This window comes from Neolamprologus multifasciatus, chromosome 6 (genome assembly GCF_963576455.1).
Source record: "Neolamprologus multifasciatus chromosome 6, fNeoMul1.2, whole genome shotgun sequence".
Taxonomy (NCBI): domain Eukaryota; kingdom Metazoa; phylum Chordata; class Actinopteri; order Cichliformes; family Cichlidae; genus Neolamprologus; species Neolamprologus multifasciatus.
In genome coordinates this window covers 13,151,990-13,173,923 of record NC_140444.1, presented here as the reverse complement: position 1 = coordinate 13,173,923, position 21,934 = coordinate 13,151,990, and the positions used below count along the sequence as shown (strand labels likewise).

Sequence of the window (21,934 nt, the reverse complement as noted above, 5' to 3'; positions counted from 1 at the left end):
GAATACTAATGTTAGACTATTATTGACTCTAGTTACATACTATGGTTTTGGATATGCTATCCCATATAACATTTTTGTTGACTGTAAACAGCAAAATGAAGAAGCCAGTGTCAATAATGCTAGCGTTTAAAAGCCCTGTTTTGCCCATGGACAACTTATGCAACTAGATGTGAACAATCTTTTAAGTTTCATCATCATCACTGGTGACAGGTGTAATAAAGTTAGCTGCAGGTCCAATCAGTTGGCATTCAGGCTATTAAACATAGTATACTCTTGAGCTTTGAGATATATTTTGTATGATGATGAGGTTTTCAACGGTTTGATGTGCCACTGTGACAAGCTTTAAATTTGTGTTACAAAGGCAAAATCTAAAGCTGGTCACTCAGTGTTGGTTTAATTTTTGAAGGTTTAACCATACCTGAGACCACCTTCATTGCTGCCATGCCCTATTTTTGTGTTTGGGTTTAACTTAGTGGGGATATGTTAATTGAAAAATCTAAATTGCCCATAGGTGTGATGCTGGAGTGAATGTGGGTGCGGATGGTTGTGCCTGCGATAGACTGGCGACCTGTCCAGGTGTACCCCGCCTCTCGCCCTATGACAGCTGGGATAGGGGTCCAGCGCCCCTACAACCCGAAAAAGGATAAGCGGAAGCGAATGGATGGATGGATGGTTTAACTTGTTGCATGACTTACGTTTTATCTTCAGTCACCTTTTTCATTCACTGTATCTTTATAAACATCTCTGCATGTATTATTAGTCATTATTAATCTCTTCCTCTCTACAGCATGTCTTTGTCCGCAGCATGTCTTGTTCTGTCTTCATCCACTCACCCCACCATCGTGGCAGATGGCCGTCCCTCCCTGAGCCCGGTTCTACTGGAGGTTTCTTCCTGTTAAAAGGGAGTTTTTCCTTCCCATTGTCGCCAAAGCGCCTGCTCATAGGGGGGCATATGATTGTTGGGGGTTTCTCTGTTTTCCTTGTAGTACTGTAGGGTCTTTACCTTACAATATAAAGCACCTTGAGACACTGTTGTTGTGATTTGGTTCAGTCCCCTGCCCTAGTTATCACCTTTATAAAAGGGATTAGATTATTTTTGGCTATAATGCACAGTGCTATGTTTGGGAAAAATCACTTCAGCGAAACACCTCCAAAGAGTTGTCGAGTACAGTGGTGAGTGATGATCACGTGGCCATGTTTTTACAGCCATAGAATCTGAGCATGTTGCACTCACTGAATCTTCCATGAACTCCCCTTTGTCCCAAAGAATTCTAGTCAAATGTGAAGCCATCTGTTTCAACACCTTAAGCTTGGCAGAAACTGGGTCCTGCAACAGGACAATGATCCAAAGCACACCAGGAAATCTACATCTAAGTGACTAAGGGGTGATCAAAAGTGATCAAGGCGTTGCAATGGCTCTGTCAAGTCGGGACTTTAACCCAGCTAAATTGCTTTGAAGGGACCTTAGAGAGATGTACATGAACAAATTCCCACAGACTTCAATGAACTGAAGCAAAGCAAGAAAAAAAAAAAGACTGATAAAGTCATACAAAAAATGATTACTTCAAGTTATTTCTGTTAAAGGTGATCTTACAAGGCTGCATGTGGTCTACTTATTTTTTCTCAACACTGCATACAATCATACTTGTGTTTTTTTTTCTTTTTATATGACTACAGATTTTAAGATGTTATAGGTCATATTCATCACAGATTTAAGAAAATGGTTTATTAATATTTTTATTATTAATTAAACTGAAAGAGATGAGCAGGCCACTATCACCTTTATGAAAAAAGAAACAAAACCCAAAACCCAGGAGTTGGTCACTAAACTGAAAAGTAAGTCAAAAAGGATAGGTAACCGAAACAAACACACATCTCCACAGGACCAAGAGTAAGCAGCCATAACACACAGCCTCACTAGCTGAAAACCAAATAGGCTCTCTGGCACTGGATTCTCCTTTCTCTGGCCTTAAGTTCTTGGTTAATTGCTATGTAGAGTCAGCTGTACTGGAAAAGTGGCACCTAAGGCAGGACACACCCATACAGGGTAGAATCGCAGAAGGCCTTGCCTGGCTGTAAGAGAGAATTATTCTCATGTAATGATATTGCTCAGTGTGAGCTATTGCAACAATGCCATTGGCATTATATAACCGTAATTTGTTGATGGGATGCCACCTATAAGTGTGCTGGTAAGTAATTATTATAAAAATACATTTCAAAACATGATTAACCCACTAAAGGGCATAGCACTTAATGAAAACACAGCAAACTAGAATGATTAGTTCTTGGACAATTTGCCACCTGCTTCGATAAAACAGTCTACACTATATTACGAAGTTAAATTATGCCTTTACAAATTGTTTTCTATGATACTGGATGCATGAGATCGAGTTAAAAAGAACTGTTTACATCGGAGCTGCTCGTGTTTTTAACAAGGGAATCACTATTGCTTTGTCTTTGTTCATGAACAATATATTGGCAGTTACTGAATAACTCTCTGCTGAGAATTCTCTGCATTATACCCCTATTCAGAATTATCCATAGTCATGAAGGCGAATCCAATGAAAACACAAGAGCACATTCATCTCTCATTCATTTTCTGTTATGGCTGATTTTAGTTTCATATTGTTACAGACACTTGAACTTGCTCTAACCATATTATGCAATACAAAAGGTTACAAAGCAATGTAAAGACATTAAACAAAAAAGTTATTAGGGGCTAAAAGGACTTCTTTAAAGTTTAATGGGACATATAATAAACTTATTATAAACTTATTATAAACTTATAAACTTATTAAATTGTCTTTATTTATTCATTTATTTTTAATATCTCACTGGGGAACAGTCTGTTAATCCAAATTACCACTAGGTGTGAATGTGCAAGTGAATGTGAGTGTGAATGGTTGTCTGTCCCTGTGTGTTGGCCCTGCGACAGACTGGCGACCTGTCCAGGGTGTACCCCACCTCTCACCCTATGACAGCTGGGATAGGCTCCAGTGCCCCCTGCGACCCTGAAAAGGATAAGCGGAAGCGAATGGATGGATGGATGGAACAGTCTGTTCTAGTGTTTTCAGCTCTCCACTGCTACCTCATGGAAACAGAGTTAGTTTATTTCATCTTGTCACGAAACAAGATAACAAGGAGTCCAGTTTAATCCGGTGGTGGAACAGTTGTTAATCCTAATTTCTTTATGTTGCCCATAAATATGTGAGCGGTGTTCCAGGAAATGTTACTCTTGGCTGATAATAAGGTATAATTTCCTCCATCTCTTAAAGTAATAAATTATATAAAATTCTATTTGATATACTGTAACTATACATATACAAATTACAGGTTCCTCTCATAAGATTGAAGCAGTCATGTGTGGGGGAATTTTCAAATACAAAAGCCATTTTAAGTCCATTATCCAGTTAGTTTACACTGAATAAACCTGCTCCTAGGTAAGTCTGACCTTAAGCATACACTGCTGGTTGAAAATCAAGCCAAAGTCATTTATTCCGTTTATTTGTTGAAGCAGAATGTGTAGTGCTTTGTTGAAACTTGTTGCTGAATTGTATGTATACTTGTTGTCCCCTGTTTCAGCTGAATTTTAAATCACTCTTAATTCTGCTTTTTAAATACGTTAGGTTTGATTTATTGTTTAGTACTTATTAGCTTGGGTTTCAGAAAAAAGATTTGCTTGACTTTCTTATATTGTTAAAATCATGTTCGCTTTGCTAGGTTCTAGAGGAACAATCCACACAAGGTAATGTTGCAATAGGATTGTACATCCTGACCAGCCAGTGATGTATGCACAGTCGAGCCTCTTTGAAACAGCAAAGGTAACAGCAAGGTTCAACTTTTAAATGGCCTGTGCCACTTTGACTTTGTTGCAAAACAAGACAAAATGTGTCAAAGAGTACATTCTGTGCCATTTAGAAGTCAGCTTAGACACCAGAAATTCTCATTTGACAGATAAAAATGATAAAAAGACATCCCTCTGACATCCAACAGCGAGAAACTTACCATTTTTTCCCCTTAGAGAAAGGAAGAATCTTTCTGACATTTACTGCCATCATATTTATTTCTTTTATGTTAGATAGAGAGGGACAGGGGTAAAGTAATTTTCTGATTGAAGAAGCTTAACAGAAAAAAAATAAAAACCAAAAAAGAAGACTGACATAAACTAACAAACAAGTAGCAGCTTTAGAAATATTGCAAAGGCCAGAAATGACTATTTTTGAACAATAGAAAGCAGCACTTAGTATGGGTGCAACCAATAGACACAGATATACTTAATAATTAGTTCTGATTCACATTAATTAAAACAAAATCTCCTTGCTAAAAGCTTGATTGATTCAGGCATTAGATTGATTCTTACCACCTGAATTTCATAGCTTAATCTGGGAATTTTTACAGTTTATGGGAACTGAATCTCTTTTGGAGTCAGTCCAGACATTAGAGGAACTGCAGTTTCTTGCATTTCCACATAGGCAATTTCTTTTCAGCTGTTACTTAGTGAACACTCTAACACTTATCACTAGAGTTCCTACTGGAACTGACTCAAGTATGCTCAGGTAAAGTGTATATAACAGCCCTGTAATCCTTAAGGGGATTTAATGTTCCTTCAAATCTCCTGGGCATATGGTTGAATAGCCTGAGAAACCCCTTGATTTCTTACACGATATTTTAAATATTAAGTTTAGCAAAAGATCAGCAAAGTAACAGTGGATTTGCATGAGCTGGGAAACGTTCTTTTGTACTAATACAGCATCTTGCCAAATTCAGTCTCCATTTGCAGATGTTTATGCTCCAACAATCTGGACTACACCTTCTGTTTAGTTTGTACATGTCAAACACCTGTTTATTATAATTATAGACAGTGTCACAATTGAATACTATCAGTATGTGAGAAGAACTCTAAAATCAATAAACAATGTAAGATACGAATTAAGATAAATTTGGCAGTAAATCTAATGAATCATTGATTTTTGGCACATAGGAGTAGCAAATAGATAACTCTGTTGGCCACATAGTTCTTTGTAGGGCATTTGAATATGAATTTTCTTGGTATCGTTTTATTTTCTCAGCCATTCTTCAGTAGCCAGCGAAGAGTGACAGGAAAAGAGGGATGTTACGCTGCAGAAGTCATGACCTGCTCTATAAACTTTGGTGTCATCAATCTGTATTATGTGCCTTTTAGGGAAGTCACAGCACCAGAGCTAAAAAAGAAAAAAAAAATGCAATCCTGCTCAGTCTGGCAAAACATTCAGCTAACCCTGCAAGGCTGAATATTTTTACTCAGCACCCATTTTAAGCATTTACTGCACATTAATTCAGTATTTCTGTTACAATTTCTTGTACAGTGTTTGCAGTAATCACACTAATCAGAAAGTTGTACGAATATTAAAATAAATCTTTTTTTTTCAATTGTCAGACAGAATTTTCAGACATGGTAGCAAAAAAATGAAAATACCAGAGAATAAGTATTTGATCTCCTACTGAGTTTTATGTGCATCAGAGAAGTTTTCCACAGAGCAGTTAAAAGAAACAATGTGCTTTTAAATTATATCAAATAATGAAAGCATATATATACAAAACAGGATGACTGTTTTAACTGTATTAAGGTGTAAAGGAGCCAAGAAAATTTCTGCTGAAGATAAGGACAAATGACCAAATTACCTGTGTGACAAATGTGGAACAACAAGCTGCGGAAGAACTGGAAACCCCTACCCTGATTTAACCTAAGATTGAATCTACAGTAAAGTGGTCTGCACATGTATTTAAGAATAAGAAGACAGAGCTAAGTCAACAGCTAGTAGGAGGTCATTACTTACTCCCTGTAACGCACACTCTGCACTGTGAAGAGCTTTGAAACCAGCTTTAACTATGATGAAAAGCAGCTGAGAACAGGACCTCTTTCTTCTTCAGGAGTTTAGAAGGAAAATGGGATTTAGAGATTGATCTGTATTCAACAGTGAAGGATCTGTTGTCCAAGTGTTTGGACAACTGCATTTGTGAATGATTCTGGAACACAGCCAGTTACCATGAGGTTTCGATGATTTGCACAATTCCAGTAATGCCAAAATGGGAATTTAGTTTTAATTATATCGAGGGAACAGTTGAAGGTTTTAATGTTAGATATTATATGACAAACTGCAGACAGATTGATGGAGTTAAAGAATTTGGAACCACTGTGTTTTCAGAGATGATAAACAAACTACTGACAGATGGGATGTGACAATAAGTACTTTTCTATGAAGAAACAAGGGAAATCCTTGAACTTTGTAGGACTGTTTCTCTGTAAACTAATTGCCATTCAACCCAGCAAGTTATTGTGAATATGATGGGTACTGACAGGTTTATAGTTGTGTATTTCCCCCATTAAATCAAACGGAACATTTTTGTTTTGTTTTGTATGTACACACAGACATAGACAGTACAAATTACTGTAGGTTAATTGAACATGTAAAGGTTAGGCGTAGCTCGAACTTCTGGCTAAGGTATGTTGATAAGAGCCATCAGTCAGTCAGCATGTTTATGTGAACTTGTGCAAGTCTGTAAATGAGAGAAATACAATGACAAAGGATGAAAAAGAAGACATGTCCTCTCTTGTCACTTCTGCGAAAACCATCCTCATTATTGCTGCAAAGGTCTTTCTGGTTGTTTTGTTGCTTCATTGTCATGAACTGACTGCAGGCTGGATTGAACCACCCACTGCCTGTAAGACTAAAATTGCATGTTGTCACAATTTTATTTTACAATCACACTGAGAGAGACCCCCCCACCACCACCATTCAATGGCTGGATGTCTTCTCAACATCCACTAAGACAGTGTTACAGGAGATTTACTCATTCTGCTGAATTTGTTTAATTGTCATCTGATATTTGTTGTCAACAAGGGATTGGTCTTTACACATATATTCCTTTTTATTGCACTGGTATAAAATAAAATCTGAATGTACAAAGCATAAAATCGAGTCATAAAGACCAGTGAATCCAGCTCAAGCTGGGCTTAAGCTATTTCAGGAATTGCCTCTCTAATTTTTTTTTAGAGTCTTATGATAAGATTACAGTTTACTTTCCCCGGTGGAAATGAATTTATGTCACAACCTTTTTTCCAACTGCACCTATGGAACTGGTAGTGATTCATGAAAAGGTCTACTAACTTAATAGACAAATCAGTAAGACATAGGGAGCACTTAGGAGCACTACTATCAGTTTCATTGGATTTATTCTCACAAAAATACTAAGGCTACACTGCACTGAACGCTTTTCCTAAATTGCAGTTCCTACTCTTTAATATTGCACCTTTTCTGGTGCATTTTATTTTAATCCAGGTATAAATTCTGTGTGAATTCTGACTTTTTATGAAGGACAAAAACACAATTAGGAACTTCAGATCAGTTCTCTGAAATCATCATAGATTTAAACTACTTTATATTCATACAATCTGTAATGACTTATTTAATCTGGTTTATATTATTTAAGTTTCAGATTTTCTATCAGTGCTTTCTTCTACAGGGTATGTGGCACCTTTACACTACTTGTAAAGTGACAAGTAGACCTTGGGGAAAGAATGTTATATCACCAAGGTGATGCTACATTTATATACGTCTCTGTGTGTATGGCTTCAGTGCACATGAGTCATCATTTATAATGTACAGAGTGCACACCCTTGAGAAACCCTCCTCATTTTTTCTGTCTTTCTCTCGACACTTTTGCTAGTGCACTCTCTGCAACTGATGCCCTTTCGTTCGCTCTGTCTTTCTCTGCCTCCAATTCTCTCTGTCTCCAACTTCCTTTGTGTCTCAGTTTTTCTTCCTCTTTTTTCCCATGTGTGTATCTCTCTGTTTCCTTTCATCTTTACTTCCTTCCTGCCACATGTTTCTGCATCTCTCCCAATTTATCTCTCTTGCGCATTGTTTACCCAGTGGCAGTCTGCAGTGACTGACAGCATACAAACAAAGAGTTTTTGGCTATGGGCTAAAGGCTACACACAACCACAAACAAGCAGACTCACTTAGTCTCACTTACAAAGAAGATTTTACAAGTCATGTAGGAAATTTGCACACATCCATCTGCTCACTGACACTTAAATTCACACACTGAATGTAATACATATCATTGCTGAAGCAGCAAGGTGATGCAGTGGTTAGCATTATCACCTCACTGCAAGAAAGGTCAAGGTTTGAACCACTTGATCTAGGGCCTTACTTGCAGTTTGCATGTTCTTCCTGTGCCTGTTCCATCTAGTTTAGGTTTTCTGGCTTACTCTCACAGACATGTTAGGACTGTAAATTGGCCACTCTTGACCCTAGGTTGTATAAACGCTTAAGAAAAATGGATAGACAAATGTGAGTGCTATGCGTTCTGCCCTTACACAAATGCACACATTTCTCTATCAGTATATTTATATAGCACACTGCTGCAATCTGCTGCACTGTTGTATCATCTAGAGGCACACTTAGACATACACTAAACACTTGAGATGTGCAAAAGCACAGTTTCACTGGTGGCTGCTATATACATGTTTAATAATAAATAGACTTAAATCCTATAAACTCAGCACCTAATTTCACTCAGTGCTCAAGAAAGGATGTTTTTATATCCCCACATAAACTATTACAGATACAAAGGAGTTACATTTCAGGTGTGTATTAGAAATGTAGCAGCTGGGCTAGCGACTGGACTTTTCAAAGGTTTTTGAAGATATTCCACTTCTCATCCAAGAGGCTTATTTAGTTCTAAAACCACAAGGTGGAGAGTCTCAGGTATTTAAAGCCTAGCGGGGGTTGTCCCTTAGGAGTCATTGATCCACTATTAATCATGTGCACCATTAATTAATACCTGGGACTCTCCACATTTTGGTTTTAGACCCAAAGAGGCCTCTTAGATGAGAGGTAAAGCATCTTCAAATAACTTTTCAAAAAGTTCAGTGGCTTTCTTTTCAGGCTCCTTAGACTACCATGACCTGAATGACTAAAAACGTACACAGACAAAATCTAACAACTTTTACAATTTTGTACTAAGGTTTAACCTGCATAAACTGATTTATGTTAATTTGTTTTTACTGCCACCTGCTCTTATTTAAAATAACATTATTGTACCATACCATTATTGTAACCATAGACGTGAACCGGACACACAGACTGTTGTCGGTTTAGGTGGGCTCTCATCTACCCATAACACAAGACGAAGGACATGTGCAGAGACAAATAATGCATCCGGATATTAACATGGACAGCAGCACACAAGCATCTACTATAACTTGTCTGTCAGCAGTGAAGCCAGTAATATTTTCCACTCTATTTCATATTCAGGTCATATCAGTTCCAGGCAGACAAGTGACCACGTAGTAGGCATGGGATTTCAGCCATATCAACAGTCACTTGTCATTCAAGATAGCCACTGTCACGCACTATTTTTGTTATGTTGTAGTACAGATGTGTAACATGTTGAAAGTACACTGGCTATGCAGTTACATAGCATGCCATTACTACTAAATGTCTGCTCACAAATAATTTATGCATCGTTGTACATTATTCTGTTTTCTTATCCTCTTCTCTTTATTTTGTTATGCCACCAGTGGAGGACAAAGAAATGTCTCGGACAGGGTTGAAAAAAAAAATGTCAGAAACAAAGATTGGGCAGAAAAGAAGGACAGAAATGGATGGGTGATGGATGAAACCAGACATATTTTGTCACTTGTTACTCACTGTGTCACTCAAAAATCAGACGCATCACAGACAGTAAAATACTTAACTTTGTCCCTTTATTTTCTGCCTGTTTGCCAACAATGGATCAATATAGACTCTGTGGATGAAAGTAGATGTATTTTTGTTATGCTTGTCACTCAGAAACAATCCCAACAGTGGAAGAAGACATGCTCTCTGTGTGGGTGCTCTTTGGAGGCAAATGATTGGCAGACTGGGGAGCTAGTGGCCACAGGATCCAGCAATGATGATCTGTCACCCACAAACCATTAAACCAGTCACATATGTGGTATCCAGGGTAGGATGGATGCCGGTCACCTAGTTTATTTTCGGTCTGCGAGTGAAGGGTGTGAAGCAATATAGACAGACGCACTGACTCTGCAGCAAGACATGTCATATGAGTTGCTAATAATAATTTAAAGAAGGTGATACAGATGTAATGTCATTGTTACTCAAATGCAAAAAATAAAAAATAAAATGAGAAAAATATTTTTTGGAAAGTTTGGTTTAGGTTCTTTTTCACAGCACGATTTTTTTTTCTGCGTTTTCATCCTTTCAGTGGTGGTTGTGTTCTAGTCATGCTTGTCATGTTTTGAACGCTAAAAAGCATTACTCGAGTCACATAGACACATAAAAGTGGTTGTACTTCCAAATTCTGCCTTTATTGAAGTGAGTGAGTAAAAGATGTGATTGAATATGACACAGTGTTGGCTTTCAGTAGAGTATGTCTTTGCAACTCCAGGCAATGGATGAGGTTTCAGTTTTTTCTAATATAACCCATGCCATGCAACATCACATCACATGTGCATCAAGTGTAATTTAAACTCAGAATGTAGTGAATTGCTGCTAAATCAGCTGTGGAATTGTATTGAATGGCATGGTTATTACAGAAATGCATTAACAGCTTCCAGTGATTTGACTTAGGCTTAATGAGAATTACAGCTAACATTGCCCATTATTTTGTGTACTCTAACTATAAAAACGTTTCATCTGCTAGCACACTTATGCTGGACAAGGCTGTTGACATGGATGGCAAATGGCATGTAGCAGCTCCGATCAGACTAGGATCACATAACAGGTACAGTATGTTATAGATAAAACGTGGTGGCTTCTCTGGCTATGGAGATATTTATTATCCCTAGACTTACATAAGGCTTCACTTCATGTAAGTCAAGCAGCCTTTCAAGAGTGAGTTGACATACTCATACCACAAGTTCTACTGGGCTGTGGTTATGTTTTTCATTTTGGGATTTTGACTAGCATTCCCTAAAGTACTTCAGCCCTCAGGCATGTTTTCTTGAGCAAACTCTGTTGAAAATAGTATTACTCTTTTCAGGTATTCAGGGAGAAGGATTGAAGTCATGCCAGCAGATTCAATAGCAGGCATCAGCCCTGTATTGCCCTCTCACTGAAGTTTGCACCCTTAACCAAAGTTTAGAAATGCAGTAATATAAGAAGAAGATTAACATCCAGTTTTTTTCGTTAAAAAAAGAAAAAAAAAGAAAGGAGAAAAAAAGGAAGAAAGAGGGACCTTTGCTGAGTTTGTTCAGGATGAAAATACTTAATCTCTTGAAGATGACTTGTAAGCACTGCCAACAACCTAGTGCATGACTCCCACAGATTCCCGCAGATGTTGCATAAATGCTGAAACGTGAGATTGCTGCTAGCATTAAAATAGCAGTAAATCTGATTCTGTTTTACCTGGGCCAGATTATTTTATTATAACCCCACAACACCACTGAGATGCAGAAGACTCACAGTCTTCTCCAACATGGATGCGGTATTGATTAAATATGATCTCTGTGTTATGAAGGCAAATAAATGACGGCAGTTGTTCTGAATATCTGCAAGTCAATATTAGCATTTCTGTGCTTCTCACTTGGTACCTTTAAATAGTCCCTGTTCAGACTATTTAGCTAATGCAGTACATGAATGTGGGGGCTGAACTGCAGTTGGGATTTGTGTGTTGCTTTCAAGGCTTTACCCTTGAAACCAAGTCGCTGTAGATTCAGACAGTATGTCTTCCCACAACTGGCTTTGCTTCTCTTTTGAAATAAAAACAATACTGGGCTACCAGTGATTGTGGAAACACCCTTCAGGTGACTGAAATTTTAGCACCTTGTACAATATAAATGAATGTATTATACATGTTTAACAACTGAGAAGTTAGTTAAAACATTTTTTCATTATTGTTAATGCAGACTGCTGTGTTTTTCTAAAGTATCTGTTGAGTTTTGTTTTCTGGTTTTAGTTCATTTGTCTTTCTTTCCTCCTCATCTCTCTTGTGTTTCCTCCTTGGCATCTTTCTGTCGGTAGGGTTCCCTTATCTATTGTTACTTCCAATTTAATTTTGATAATTGCTTTTCCTTCTGCATTCAGGTCAATATTAGCTCCCTTTGTGTACATATGTGTCTTCATTTTCTGGTTGTTGGTTTATTTGTTCATCTTGCTTTATGTTAGTTTGTACCCTGCCTAATACATTGGGCTTGTTCTTTACACAAACCCAGTTCAAATTGTTAAAGAAGTGTGTGAGTTCTCTGAAGTAGTTCTTGGACTGGTGAAAACAGCAACAGAGCCAGGCCACTTCTGCAGTAGATTTGTTCACTGTCAATACGATTAAGTGAAATAACACTTCCTATTAGTGGTGCAACGGATCACGGTTGATCCGAAATCCGAACCAATCCCACCCGACGGTTTGGCACGCACGTGATCCGAAGATTCGAAAAAGAAAAAAAAAGTATGTGCATGGTGTGTGTGGTGGGTCTGTCAAGCGGTAGTTATGGCCAGCACTAGCGGCCCAAGTGGCGGAGCAGAGAAGTTTGCAGCATTTAAGCAGCCCTTTGCTGCCCAGTCTGACCGGGCTAAAGCTATTACTAAAGCTAATGGGGTGTTTAGCTGCAGACGGGAGGCCGTATTCCGTTGTGCAAAACAAGGGGTTTAAACTGTGATGAACGTGCTTGAGCCACGCTATGATAGCTCGTTGCGCGTCCACTTCAGTGTGACAAGATCGTTCCAAGCATGTATGAGCAGGAGAAGTTTAAAGTTATGGCTGAACTGTCCCAGGCATCTTCTGTTGCTCTAACTACAAATGGGTGGACCTCCAGGGCAATGGAAAGCCACGTGACCGTGACCACTTGTTATATCATAGTGGAGTGGTAGATACAAAGCCCTGTACTGCCCTATAGATTACATTAGATTAGATGAAACTTTATTTATCCCTCGGGTGGGTTCCTCCGGGAAATTCAGTTTCCAGTAGCACAGCACCAACAGAAGTTGCAGAATGTGAGCAGAAATATACCATATATACACATATATAAATACAGAGAATACAAAAGGGATAAATAGAATAAATAGGAATAAGAATACAAGGGAACGGCACATTTCAAGTATTGTGAGTCTATTACACCGTTGGATATTAACAAAAACTATTGCACAGTGAAAAGGCACTGCAGCTACTTGTTACCGCCTCCTTTGTCCCTGTTTCCCCACCCTCTCCCCTCCAGCGAGGAGTTAAACAGTTTAATGGCATGTGGGACAAAGGACTTTTTAAGTCTGCTGGTCCTTGACTTTGGGAGAAGCAACCTGTCACTTGTTGTGGAAGTTTTGCATTTAAATAAAGCGTGCAGACGAGCGGTGAGCGGTAGCTAACATTCTTTAATCAAAACACACAAAGAACAGACAACCAAGCTTGTGGAGAGCCTACATGACCACGGGGCAGACGGTCAGCAGAGTCTCCCTGAGCCTAGCATGGCTCTCAGTTAAATACCTTCTTCAGGAACAAAAGGCAGTATACAGCTGTTTCACACCTTAAGGTTCACACTCCCTTGCTACCTCCCAGAGTCCTCAAAGAGACAAAAGACTCTTCCTGTGGAGTTGTCTGCTTCCCCCAACTTCCTTACTAGACCCCCACCATTTGTCTTAATGTGTGAGTGTGAGACTTGTTAAAATCCAGTGGCACCAAGGCACATCATACAATAAAATAATGTGATTAATACATAAGTAAAAGAAATTCCTATACAATCCCACCCTTTGATTCTTAAATCAAGAATCACATTAATACCAGAATTTCTTTCCTGACATTCTGTATATCACATCAACATTATTGTACACTTAAAGGAGTTTCACACTGTATCCACACTTCACTGTTCTCCCACCACCCTTTGTTCATCTTTAATCTTCCCCACAATCTAAGCTCTCACATGCAAATGGCAACAACAATGATACAGAGGAAAGGTCTTCTCCAGAGTGTCAAAGTACTTTGCATGGCAAAGTGAAACAGCATTAGGTGATCATTCTCAGTCACGGTCATGGCTCCTGGTGTCTGCGCCATCTACAGAGTCATAATTCCAACGCTGATCTCCCTTTGCGCTGTCACTTTTGGAGCTTGGCACGCTCTCTTCATCCCTCGATTTCTGTTCCAACGCGGCTGTAGATTAGGAGCAGAGCAAGTCGTACACTCCTGTAGTCTTCCTCAACGTCAACGTAGAAACTCTTTTATTTTATTTTAAGATTTTGCTGTTCAAAATCTCCTCGTGACAATCTTTTGGAAGCCCAGTGGTGCAGCCCACTGTCGTTTGTCAGTTGTCCTGCAGTTGGTTCCTGCTTCTCAATGGTCCTCTTGAAGCCTTTTCTCCCAGTCATGGTCTGCATCTGCACCGCAGTCTCTCCTTCCATATCCCTCTAGTCACGGTCCCTGCAATTTAAAAATGAAAGCTCCCCCGGAAAACCCTCTTTTGTCCTATGTCAGCTTAGCACAATTAGACATGCACAATAAAGTTGTGCATTGTCTCTTAAAAATTCCAGGGATTCTCCCCTGGAGTAGCTTCACTCCAGGCCCTGTCATAAGAAAAAGTAAAACAATAGCCAGCGGTGTGTCCTGCTGTAAATCTTGTGATTAGATCCCACGATTAACCCTTTGCTGTGGAAAAAGTGATGTAGATGTTAGCGCAGCGCATCTGTATGCACATTTTCTCACAGTGACCTCTGCACTGTAAACAATACAAGGTCATGAATAACACACTGCTGGCAAATTCACAAAGACACAGAAAGTGACAATTAAAAGGTTAAGTCAGCACGGCCCAAAAGCTCATGCAACCTGTTGCTGTCACCTTTCTGCTCCTGTAAAAAGAAACATACATACATCCACCCACCCTTTTGTCACTGTCTAGGTGAAGGTGCAATCTTGCATACTGGTGTCAAGTCAGTCAAGCTTTTGTCAGTCCAGTCCATTTTTTATTTGCTGACAGTAGAACCTCTCGCAACGCAATAAGTTTCTACTGCCAGCAATGACGCCATTTCAAAAAAGAACATAAGAATTTAGACTGGATTACCTCGCTGAATCCTTTTTGACAGGGACTTGTTTTCTGATTGTCCCAAATAAGTGGCTTTCTCCTGAGCCCATTTTAATCTTGGAAAAGCTCACTTGCGATTGTTCAACATGTTGTGTAGCACTTTCGATTCCAATCTTGCAGGCCTGCTTGAAAAAGAGAAAATTGCCGAACAAAAAATATCAGTGCACTGTTAAAAATAAAAAATATGAAGGCCTCTTTTTAGAAGTTGTCTAAGCATGCTCTTTTAGAATGATAGATCAAAACACAACTAACTGGTAGGTTAAAAGTGGTACCAAAGGAAAATGCATCAGCCAAGTAAATCTCCAAAACTTTCATCCACCAGTCACACACCTCACACAACAGCAATATTCTATTAGATGATGAGTTTTTGTTTTTCAATGTAACCAGATGTGTGTCATGATAAGACCTGCCCCACACATCAGAAATAAGAAACTCAATAATCTATTAGTCTCCACTCATCTGACCCTCCTGCAGCATTCTGTTCACCCCTGCTATGATTCAATCATTTTTGCCCAAAATAATACTAGTTCACTAGTCTATGTATCACTTCTTAACCTACTAAGTGAACCGGACAAGATGATGGTAACAGAAATGCATGCTTAAAAATACTGTTTGATCTTCATGAGCTTCATTGCATGTGTGTTTGTGTTAGTAGGATTAATGCATTTTTCTGTATGTGTAATTTTTTGTGTACCTCTTGCTCCAAAAGTGGCAAAATGTCCAACTCAAGCATTCTTTTCAAAAGTCCATTCACACACAGTGAAGTTGCAGCTCGTTGGAAATGCACATCCATCCATCCAATCATGATGATGCCATTTTTCCTCCTTGCTGTCGCTGTCTTACACAGCTGTTGCTGCTGGACCTTTTCTTCACTGCTCAGGATACTGCTGTGAGCTCTTGATATCCATCTCGTTGTTCTGGAACTGCATTTCTTGTCTTCAGGGAGAGATTTTTGTAGCTTGTGTTCTCAGGGTGACAAACACATGGAAGTTAAGCTGTAAAACAATTCAGCCAAAACTTGGCTTGAGTGTTTCTAATGGTGTCTGTGAAGGTTCTCAGTCATCCAGGTCATTGTAGTCAAAGGAGCTTGCAAAGAAAAGCGTCTGGACTTCTGAAGAAGTCCAGACGCTTTTCTTTGCAAGCTCCTTTGACTTTTTTTAATGGTGTTAACCTATAATTTTCTTCCAACTGCTGCACGTGGAAAATTGATCCGGGTCTGCTCTTCACCTGCAAGTGACACTAAGACATTTTGATCATTGTTCTCACTGCTTAAAACAACACATCTCCTCTCTCTGGTTCTGAACTCCCCTTTCTTAAAAACCCAGAGAGATTGTAGTTGTACTACGTTGAAAACCACCAAACCCTCTTCCTATTTATTTATTTTTTTGAAACGTCTGCCGCTACTGGATCTAGATCCCATATTTACATTCAGAGCGTCCCCTGCAATGGCCTTCTTTCCTTCTCGGCAGAAAAGTGCTAAAATAATGTCACTCCGCACACTGTATTGTGCAGACGTGATTATCAACGGTGGACTCGAACCACCGTTCCCTGTGATGAACCGGTGTTTTTGCAATTACTTTCTGGCAGACGACTGCTTTTCTTTTGCACAACACCGGAACTGAACACAAGCCTGGGGACTCGAACCCCAGGATTTTCCTTCCAGAGACTTGAACTCCGGAGCAGCAGGCACTTCACGGCTCGGCCAGACAAAAAACTCCTCATGACTGTATACAAGTTAGCTACAACTCACCCATCTGCAGGAGTCCCCTCAAAGTTGATTGTCTCGGTGGTGGCTAAAACACACGGCTCCGTGACTCCTCCATTTCCTTCGCTTCAACAGCTGGTAGGACAAAGGTACCTTTTCCCTCATGGGTGATCAGCCAGTCCACGGAACCGTTGTTCAGCAACCACACGGACCATCCCATCCTCGTCTCCATTTTGTTGTGGAAGTTTTGCATTTAAATAAAGCGTGCAGACGAGCGGTGAGCGGAGGCTAGCATTCTTTAATCAAAACACAAAAAGAACAGGCAACCAAGCTTGTGGAGAGCCTACATGACCACGGGGCAGACGGTCAGCAGAGTCTCCCTGAGCCTAGCATGGCTCTCAGTTAAATACCTTCTTCAGGAACAAAAGGCAGTACACAGCTGTTTCACACCTTAAGGTTCACACTCCCTTGCTACCTCCCAGAGTCCTCAAAGAGACAAAAGACTCTTCCTGTGGAGTTGTCTGCTTCCCCCAACTTCCTTACTAGACCCCCACCATTTGTCTTAATGTATGAGTGTGAGACTTGTTAAAATCCAGTGGCACCAAGGCACATCATACAATAAAATAATGTGATTAATACATAAGTAAAGAAATTCCTATACACACTGAACAGACTCTTCTGGTTGTTTATGGCCTTTTGCAGAGGATGCAGAAGATGCCCAGCATGGTCCATAATGTCCATATTGCACCTTAATTTGTTTTTATATAAGTGCGTGAAATCAGTCTTCAGTTGAATGTTTTTTAATAGGCAAAAAATACTAAAATAAGTAAATGGTGAGTCGAATTTTTGTCTTTTTTTTCTATTTTTGCTGATCCAAAAATTGATCCGATCCGTGACTTAAAACCGTGATCCGATCCGAACCGTGAGATTTTTGATCCGTTGCACCACTACTTCCTATACAAGATATTTTTTTTCAATTGTTTGGATGCTGCTGTTACCTTAGATAAACTTTAGCTAAACCTTGTTTGCTAAATGTCTGTATGCGTGTGGGAGGTGATTTTTAAAGCATTTTTTTTAAAATAAAACCACATTTTGTGTTATTTCTAGCTTCATATGTGTAACTATAAATGTTTGAGAATACCTTGGGTGTTGTCCAAATATAATAATGACATTTTAATTACCCAACTGCATTGGCATTTATTGACTATTAAATTAAGAGGAAGGAGCTATTGACAAGAACAGTGCACATTATTATTTCTCTTTTGTCTAAGGTTCTAAACCTGCTATGTACAACTATAGTGAGTAAAGGATTAACAAGTAAAGTAAAATGAAAGATAAATAGAGGAATAGGAAGAGGTTAAAATAGAAGGAATAATTGTAGATCCTTCAATTAATGTGTAATTGAGAGCAATACTACAGATAAGGCTACTGTCAAGCCAGATACTTTTTCATGGACTGCATCTCGGTGGTCCTTCGAGCTGATGTGGTAGAGACAGTTAATAGTCCTTTTTGCACACGTCCTTTTTTTCCTTCTCTTCCCACTCACTGCCAGAACTTCAGCTTTCAGCGAGTTATACTTAATGGAGCAAACAGAGTGACTTCTTTTTTTTTTTTTTTAAGTTACAGGTAATTTAAATTGCATCATTTCAAACAGCTCAGCACATGTTAGTGCAGTTCGGCACTGAGTGCCTGCAATAGATACAGTTACTTTATTTCCAAAGGGGAAAAAAATGATGGGAAAAGATGGGAAAAAGAGAGAAGAGAGAGAGAGGAGTGGAGAGGAGAGATTGTTTTTAAAGGTAGGGATTGCTGAGCAAGCCCAACTGTAAATTTAAAGCTTACATGTACAGTTTGGTCCTAATTTACAGTGGGGCAAAAAAGTATTTAGTCAGCCACCGATTGTGCAAGTTCCCCCACTTAAAATGATGACAGAGGTCAGTAATTTGCACCAGAGGTACACTTCAACTGTGAGAGACAGAATGTGAAAAAAAAAATCCATGAATTCACATGGTAGGATTTGTAAAGAATTTATTCGTAAATCAGGGTGGAAAATAAGTATTTGGTCAATAACAAAAATACAACTCAATACTTTGTAACATAACCTTTGTTGGCAATAACAGAGGTCAAACGTTTACTATAGGTCTTTACCAGGTTTGCACACACAGTAGCTGGTATTTTGGCCCATTCCTCCATGCAGATCTTCTCAAGAGCAGTGATGTTTTGGGGCTGTCGCCGAGCAACACGGACTTTCAACTCCCGCCACAGATTTTCTATGGGGTTGAGGTCTGGAGACTGGCTAGGCCACTCCAGGACTTTCAAATGCTTCTTACGGAGCACTCCTTTGTTGCCCGGGCGGTGTGTTTTGGATCATTGTCATGTTGGAAGACCCAGCCTCGTTTCATCTTCAAAGTTCTCACTGATGGAAGGAAGTTTTGGCTCAAAATCTCACGATACTTGGCCCCATTCATTCTGTCCTTAACACGGAGCAGTCGTCCTGTCCCCTTGGCAGAAAAACAGCCCCATAGCATGATGTTTCCACCCCCATGCTTCACAGTAGGTATGGTGTTCTTGGGATGCAACTCAGTATTCTTCTTCCTCCAAACACGACGAGTTGAGTTTATACCAAAAGGTTCTACTTTGGTTTCATCTGACCACATGACATTCTCCCAATCCTCTGCTGTATCATCCATGTGCTCTCTGGCAAACTTCAGATGGGCCTGGACATGCACTGGCTTCAGCAGCGGAACACGTCTGGCACTGCGGGATTTGATTCCCTGCCGTTGTAGTGTGTTACTGATGGCAGCTACTTTGGTCCCAGCTCTCTGCAGGTCATTCACCAGGTCCCCCCGTGTGGTTCTGGGATCTTTGCTCACCGTTCTCATGATCATTTTGACCCCACGGGTTGAGATCTTGCGTGGAGCCCCAGATCGAGGGAGATTATCAGTGGTCTTGTATGTCTTCCATTTTCTGATGATTGCTCCCACAGTTGATTTTTTCACACCAAGCTGCTTGCCTATTGTAGATTCACTCTTCCCAGTCTGGTGCAGGTCTACAATTCTTTTCCTGGTGTCCTTCGAAAGCTCTTTGGTCTTGGCCATGGCGGAGTTTGGAGTCTGACTGGTTGAGGCTGTGGACAGGTGTCTTTTATACAGATGATGAGGTCAAACAGGTGCCATTCATACAGGTAACGAGTGGGGGACAGAAAAGCTTCTTACAGAAGACGTTACAGGTCTGTGAGAGCCAGGGATTTTCCTTGTTTGAGGTGACCAAATACTTATTTTCCACCCTGATTTACGAATAAATTCTTTACAAATCCTACCATGTGAATTCATGGATTTTTTTTTCACATTCTGTCTCTCACAGTTGAAGTGTACCTCTGGTGCAAATTACTGACCTCTGTCATCATTTTAAGTGGGGGAACTTGCACAATCGGTGGCTGACTAAATACTTTTTTGCCCCACTGTATGTTGTTGTTTTTTTTGTTTGATTGGGTTTTTTTGTTTTAAGCAGGCACTGGGTCGGATGTGTTGACATTATACAGATCCAGAGAGAAACACACCTGGCAACAAATTAAATGATAATAACTTCATGTTATTCAAATTTATACCAGAGAGTAAATGCAAGCTAAACTAGGTAATTAGCAGTACAGTTTTCAGTGAGGGACGTCTTGATGCATGCTCAATCATCTAGGCAAGGAAATCCCAAAAAGTCGATTCTGTTCAACTGGACGTAACGTTTTCAGTGGGAGAAACGTTTCATCTCTCATCCAAGTGACTTCTACAGTCAGAGACTGAAGTGGCTTAACCCTTTAAAGCCGGTCGGAGCGGGCACACTCAGTTTTGCATAACTATTTTTAAATCCCGGTAACACTGCAACCACGTAAGCTAGCGCAATAATTTTATTTGCATATGAAACCGGAGGAGTACTTACATCTTATGCCATCAGCTTGTCCTAGGTCACGGTTTCCTTCTACATATAGCTTTGCAAAAATTGCATTAAAAAATGCTTGCAGGAACAAAAACATAATATTCCAGAAACACGCTTTGCCGATCCAATCAGCTGTTTGTAACACTTCCTATGTCCATCAGCGCGAACTATCGCATGTCCGCCATTACCTGCCCGAAACCGGAAGTGACGTCATTTGCGGATATGTGGTTTTTTACCATCAGGGCCTTATGAGCCTATACTGGAGTTTTTAAAAGTTATGTTTGACTTTATGACTTTCTGTGTCGTTTCTGGGATGCTTAGGACTAATATTGCACTGCTGGAAATAGTTTATTTTGATGCATATGCTATATGATATAAATCATCGACTGGAAGGAGTTTTAATGTCATGCTCACCACTGACATGGAGTTCATTTACATTTACTATTTTAAAATAACTGCCCAAATAAATGCCTACATGTGTTTTAATATAGTTGCAGACTAATAGGAGTTGGTTCTGGAGGGACTTTGAGAGAAGTCATCAGTTTAAACGGATGATACCTAATTCCCCGTTTTTGCTATTTTGGCTTGGAGGTGTTGAAAAGAAGCAATAATGCTTCATGTAACATCTGCTTATGTGTTGTAATAAGCATTCAGCTAAATCAATGAAGAGCAATAAACCTCAGAGCACTAGTAGCACAGGTAGCTGATTAAGCTGGAGCTTTAAAAATAAATTATTAAGTGACTCGATTTCAATTTGAGTCAGATTTTATACGCTGCACTGCCACACCGGAACCTAAGCTTTCCCCACCTGCCAAATTCCACTCTAACCCCTGAGGATAGCTCTATCAATAACAGTCTTAATTCCATTATAGTGGAGTTAAGACTGTTATGATTGATGTTCTGTGCTATGAACATTAATCTTTCTTAAACTAAAATAACCTATGCAAAGTTTAGGCAGAATTGCATAACAGAAACATGGAGACTTGTTGAAGTATTGAAACAAGTTAAATGATAAATTTCTAAAAATATGCACAAGTTATACATTGATCTTGCACTCATTAAACCTCAAAATAATACACGGGTCCTTTCAGTAATGTGAGTTTTTGGCGCTCCAATGTCTTGAAAGTCGCTGACAAGTTTTTTTTAATTATTTGTCCAATTGTGAGTGGCAAGCATTCATCTAACCACTGAGCCTTGCAGGATTATTTCTTTTCTCTCCCCATTTACCTAACACTTTAGATTTATTTGATTTTTTT

At 39.4% G+C, this 21,934-nt stretch overlaps 1 protein-coding gene and 1 long non-coding RNA gene across 5 annotated transcripts in view; both read left to right on the top strand.

The window, feature by feature from the left end:
* The window catches only part of LOC146516596 (zeta-sarcoglycan-like), a 396,328-nt gene that overhangs the window by 213,983 nt on the left and 160,411 nt on the right, over positions 1 to 21,934 (top strand). The gene's annotated exons all lie outside the window — the stretch shown is intronic.
* On the top strand, positions 2,794 to 20,220 carry LOC146516597 (uncharacterized). The gene is made up of 2 exons (XR_014874530.1): positions 2,794 to 13,286; positions 17,424 to 20,220. It is a non-coding gene; the product is annotated as an uncharacterized LOC146516597 (long non-coding RNA).